The 5,714-nt window shown below is 33.9% G+C and overlaps 1 non-coding gene across 1 annotated transcript; it reads left to right on the plus strand.

Annotated features, from left to right (window-relative positions):
* The first annotated feature begins 3,879 nt into the window (after positions 1-3,879).
* Positions 3,880-3,951, plus strand: Trnae-uuc (transfer RNA glutamic acid (anticodon UUC)). Its single transcript has one exon. It is a non-coding gene; the product is annotated as a tRNA-Glu (tRNA).
* The last annotated feature ends 1,763 nt before the right edge of the window (positions 3,952-5,714 follow it).

Genomic DNA, 5,714 nt, shown 5'->3' on the forward strand with positions numbered 1-5,714 from the left:
GGCATATTTTCTACTTATTCTGTAAATTCCGTTAAAATATTTTTTTTGGTGTGAAAATAGGCTATATTACTAAAAAAAGCATTTAATAAAAAATTTCTGTCAGAAATTACCTATTCATAGCAGAAATTCGTAAGAAAGATAAATGTATGTAGGAGTTAGAACTACAAGCAATATGACCAATAGCGGATGATATTCGTACCTAAGACAATTCAACTTCCACGGTACAGACCATTGTGGGTCACCCTGTATAATATGCAACTGGACGAATCACTGGGCAAATCGGTATAATATGCTTTATGACCTTCGACCAAACAAACAAAATTCTTTTTCCCGCAGGCGGGTATAATACTGAATTTACTGGGGATAAAATATAATTATTTGACACATAATTGTGACTGTGGAAATTGTTTTTGTGTTTGGTAGCTTTATGTATAACAAGATTGACTTATGTAAAATTGTTGTTGTATATGCGTTGAGTTTGTGTACGATAATTTGGAAAAAAACATTCATTTTAATATACTATTTTTAGAAACACACTCAGTCTGGCCTCTTCACTGACCTATACGCATGCGTGGTGTCAATTTTGTATAGAATTGGGCTCATTTGCATATGCATAAGTTCGTTGATAAGGCTGTGGCGTACTTAGTGATAGTAGAGTTGCAGTAAAATGAAGTTGCACGATTGCGTTTGGTGATATAATGCGTATATATTTAAACTGTTGAAACCTTTGTTTTCGTAAATCTGCACAATGTCCAGGCATCTCGCAAATGGCAAATATTGTATTACGTGTAATAATATGTCCTAGTGTATTGTATTTGTTCGAAAAGTTTAGCCCCGCTAATATACTTCACGCAAGGCATAGTTAAAGTTGGATAACTTAATCCACGATAAAGGTAGGGATAGAGATATGACGTCATCGAAAAGTGATTTGTTTTAGATTGAGAAATAATGCATGTCAAGTAAAATTTTCGCTGACATTTTTATTTTACTGTTGTATTAATTGTTGTCAATGAAAGTGACAGTAAAATTTCGAAAATAACCGTGCATTTATGACGAATTTATGTCATGGGACTATTTGTTATGGTTTTAATGCGGAGGGACATGGAGCTATAGAGGTCAGTAAACGTGAAATGGTCAAAGTCACGTGGACAGGCACATGGAGTTGCAGACACGTGCAATAAATTATGCATGTCAAGTAATAATAATTGTGGGAAATGTTAAATTGTTTTAGTGTCGTATACAATTGTTGTATAGGTCTACTGAAGTTGACAATCAATTCAAAGAAGATAATGAAGAATGATGAGGAAATGTTTGTCATGGGACTATATTTTGCTTTAATGTGGAGGGACATTAAGTTACCGGTAACGTTCAGATAATGTGAAACCATAGACCCTTTGTCTTTGTCTCCGGTTGTTTATTGCGAGTTATCGGCATGGTTCCGGGTTTGGAGTAAACTTATTTTCTCGTTTTATACACAACGTGTGATCACTGTGATGTAATCGGAAACCAGCGAATAACGGCTGGCGTAACATTTTGTGATGGGGTTAAAGGAGTAGTGGGGTTAATGTAGAAGGTTACCATGCGAAATGACTTGACCAGGTCAGCACGTCAGTGCATACTGCGAGTTTGTTATCAAGATTTTTTTATGAACCCAAGCTCAAGTGCACTAATTGCTTCTTGTAGCATCACCAAGGCAAACATTCGCATGGCCTTGTAAGTTGTGCATGTTCTCTCACACAGTGGACTTGACATGTACGTTCTCTGTATGCTGCTTTCAGCATAATTATAGACCTTTACATGCTTTCAGTTGACAAAAATCTATTACTGTGTGCATCGCCTATTTCTATTACCAGTGCACACATGATTTATAAAGCGCGTTCATCTATGTGAACTGTTAGTTAAAATATTTATGTTTAGTATTATAGTTTCAAGTATTTTACAAACCTGTTACTCAGATAAAAAGTATCATAACTCCAAAATGCTGTTTCAAAGAAAACTAAAACCACATTCTTGTGATTCCATTGAAATTAAGTTATGTGTATAGTACTGATTTAAAAGCAACCCTTTGAACCCAATACAAAGTCTGTGAAATTCTAGAAGTTACGTATTAAATATGTGACACAATCTAATCATGCAGAACAAAGGAAGCATTTTTCACAATTCATTTCCCGGAGGGGGGGGGGCACTCCTATTGTCGCCTGTACACCATCCGCGATAATCAACTTTTGAAAGCATCCTAAACAAGGATTTAACCCTTGGCAAAAACGACACCCTAAACAGGTAACACGCGCCTGTTTCACACCCTAAACAGGGATTTTATTCCTTGTATCAAATTTCATACCCTAAATTTCATTTCCGCGTATTAGCAATTATTGCAATTTTGCTACCTTTCCCCCAATTTTTCATGTTTTTACACCCTAAACACGAAACGCGCGTATCGCGCCTACCCACAAAAAGTACCCTTTTTACGCGTTTTTATTATTGCGGATGGTGTACATGCCACAATGGGAGTGACCCCTACCGGGCAACCGCCATACTTCAATATGCTTGGTTCTAGAGTTCTGATGATTTGTAGTATCCATTTTCTTAAATGTTATTTTTGTTGGCCCCTACACCATATTTTTGCCTTGATCTCAATTACAAATTTGCCGGCTTGGGCCCTAAACCAGATATCACACATTGTTACAAAACATTCCAGCAACCTGTTATTTCAATTACTTGTCTTTATATGAATATACTAAAGTGAAGTCAAATAGGCCTACAGCATCTAACTCAATTCATACAAAATCTCAGTTTTTTTAGGCATTGAGTGTTAATGCTGTGCTGACCTTTCAATTAATATTAATTAACAACATTGAAGACAAACCTGCAGTGAAAAAATCATTAAACGGGACGAATATAACTATTCGTCTCAGATGTGACATGTTTTCATTCAAAGATTATTTATTCTTTACTACTTATAAGTTAAGTGCTTTCAGTGATCCCAGCGAAAGTACAAAGAAATTAAATTGTTTATAAATTATCTAAAAGTGAAGGATAAGTAATAAAATAGTCATTAGGTATTTTGAAACGAAAAACTGTGGCCCCATTCAAATCATGTCTTATTTTGTCTTAAATACATGGCTTTCAGCTGAATTACTATGTTAGCACATCTATGACAATGCAAAGGTACCAAAATCTGAATTTTGATGACTCACGATACGATCGTCCAAATGAGCAAATCGCCGAATGGGCCTTTAAAACCTGTTACCTTTAAATCAGTGGCTCCGGAACCGAGGCAAATCCATCATGTTTCCTTTAATCACTGCGTTGTCTTTTTTAAAGACATTTCTTGTTGTGAATAATCGCATCAGCACACATAGGCCTATAAAATCAGGTCTAGAAAATAGACCTACTTATGAAAAGGATTTGGGGAAAAAATCCTTTTTAGCAAAGTATAACAAGGAATGACATTTTCTGATACTAATAGAGAGGGAAAATTATATGTATATATGTGTATTTTGTTGTTGCCGGTCGCTGATGATCCTACCCGGAAAGTCATTTCCTTAGTGAATTTAGTTGCAGGTGACGAAATTTTTTGAATACTATAATAAACATTTATTACTTGCATGTGATATTTAATACTAGCATTAATATTAAGCGTTTGAGAAATGTTTACAAAATAATATTTTTGTTTATTTTACTGGTTGCTTTACAATGACTGTTTTGGCTGAGCTTTCCCGTGGCCCTTTTGGCCAGCTGCTGCTGTATTATATAGTGGTATTTCTTGTATGCTAATGCCGTAGTTTTTCGTTTACTCTGACCACAAAATAAAGTAGTGTTGCAAAATTTTCACTCGTTGAGAATATGACGTGTGTTTCGCACTCAGATTCTCAGCAGTCCCGTGTGGTCTAGTGGTTAGGATTCGTGGTTTTCACCCACGCGGCCCGGGTTCGATTCCCGGCACGGGAAATGTGATTTTTGTTTTCAATTTTTCACAAAAAATTATCAGTATACGTTTATTCATAAAAGTTAAAGGGCAGGTCTATTGCAAAAACAACTTTATCTCTATTCGAAGAGAATACTTATTACATTACAAGTTGACACTTGTTGCAATTTTTTATGCGTATTTATCGTAGATGACGTAGGTAAATGAAGCGGACACTATATCATGCTCTCATCATACAATCACAATCACTTTGCCATAATTTACCATAACAATGCTGCATAACAATATACAGACTATTGTTCTCATTTCGGAAACAAAACTCACACAGTATTGTTACTATGAGTTTGATTTGTAATATTTTATCCAACTGAAACTATAATAACTACATGAGTTTGTGGACTTAAGGGAAGGGGTATGAACGTTTGGACAGTATTTATTGTGGGACATTAGAGCACATCAGACATATCGAATTACATTCTGAATACAAAGAATGTCCTTCTGATATCAAATAATTTTGATTTTTTGAAATTTGCAATGTAATACACATTTTATGGCATATTTAACAGTACTTGAAGTAAACTTTATAAATCTGATGATTTATACTTAAAGTCTATGTAGGTGGGATGAAAAGCCGACGATCAATTGAAAATTTTGACTTTTCGTATTGAAGATATGGAATTTTTTCCCAAAACACCCAAAAAAAATAGGTCTTTTTGAAAAAAAAAGTCCATATCTTCAATATAAAAGGTCAAAATTTTCAATTGATCGTCGGCTTTTCCTCCCAGCTACATACATTTTAAGAATATATCATTAGATTTATAAAATTTATTTCGAGGAATGTTATATATCAAAACTTTTGTCATAATTTGTCATAAAATTTGTATTATATGGTGATTTTCAAAAAATGAAAATTATTGATATCAGAAAGACATGCTTCGTATTCAGAATGCAATTCGATACGTCTGAGGTGCTCTCATGTCCCACAAAAAATACTGTCGAAACGCCATAAACGCTCATTCTAGATCCCATAACACGGTTTATATGCTAGTCTCAGATGAAATTCTAAGCTCAAATTATGTATTTATTTTTTAGGCCTAATATTTCTCATGATATTGATATACGACGTACATATGAATTGTAATATCACAATTTACTAACATATAAAAAAAGAAGCGGCTGATTTTATCCATATGTTTAAAAACCATTAAATGTGTATATGGGCAATTCCAAGCAAAAGTGGACATGACTCAAAAAAATAAAATTGCCTCTTTGTATTTCTTTTAACTTTCATATTATTCCAAACAGATGTAATGTTCAAGTTCTAAACTTTTTTCTGCATTTTTCTAACATTTTGTTCAAAAAAAAAAAATTCTTCGGAGAGTGTATTATTTTTTAGTGGGAAAATCCTGTTCAACTTGGATATTTTCTAAGTGGGCCTATTTTATTAAACAGGGGCACTTTTCTTTTTAATTTGGTACATTTTATATCTATGAAATATGGTCTTCAAGAAATATCCATCACATTTTAAATAACCCCCGCTAATTTTTTTCCTTTCATTGTGTTTTCATAACACTAAATATGGTGTAGCACGAGTTACCGAGAGATGCATTTTTAAATATATTTACAAAATGTTGGCAATTTAATTGATGCCACTTATTATTTTCCTTCTACTAGTAGTACCTTGAATAAAAATAAGAAATTGAAATACAAAACACTATCCACCACATAATAATGACCCCTTAAAAACTGTAGCACGAGTTACCAGTAGCACGAGTTACCGATGTAG

This window comes from Amphiura filiformis, chromosome 2 (assembly GCF_039555335.1).
Source record: "Amphiura filiformis chromosome 2, Afil_fr2py, whole genome shotgun sequence".
NCBI lineage: Eukaryota > Metazoa > Echinodermata > Ophiuroidea > Amphilepidida > Amphiuridae > Amphiura > Amphiura filiformis.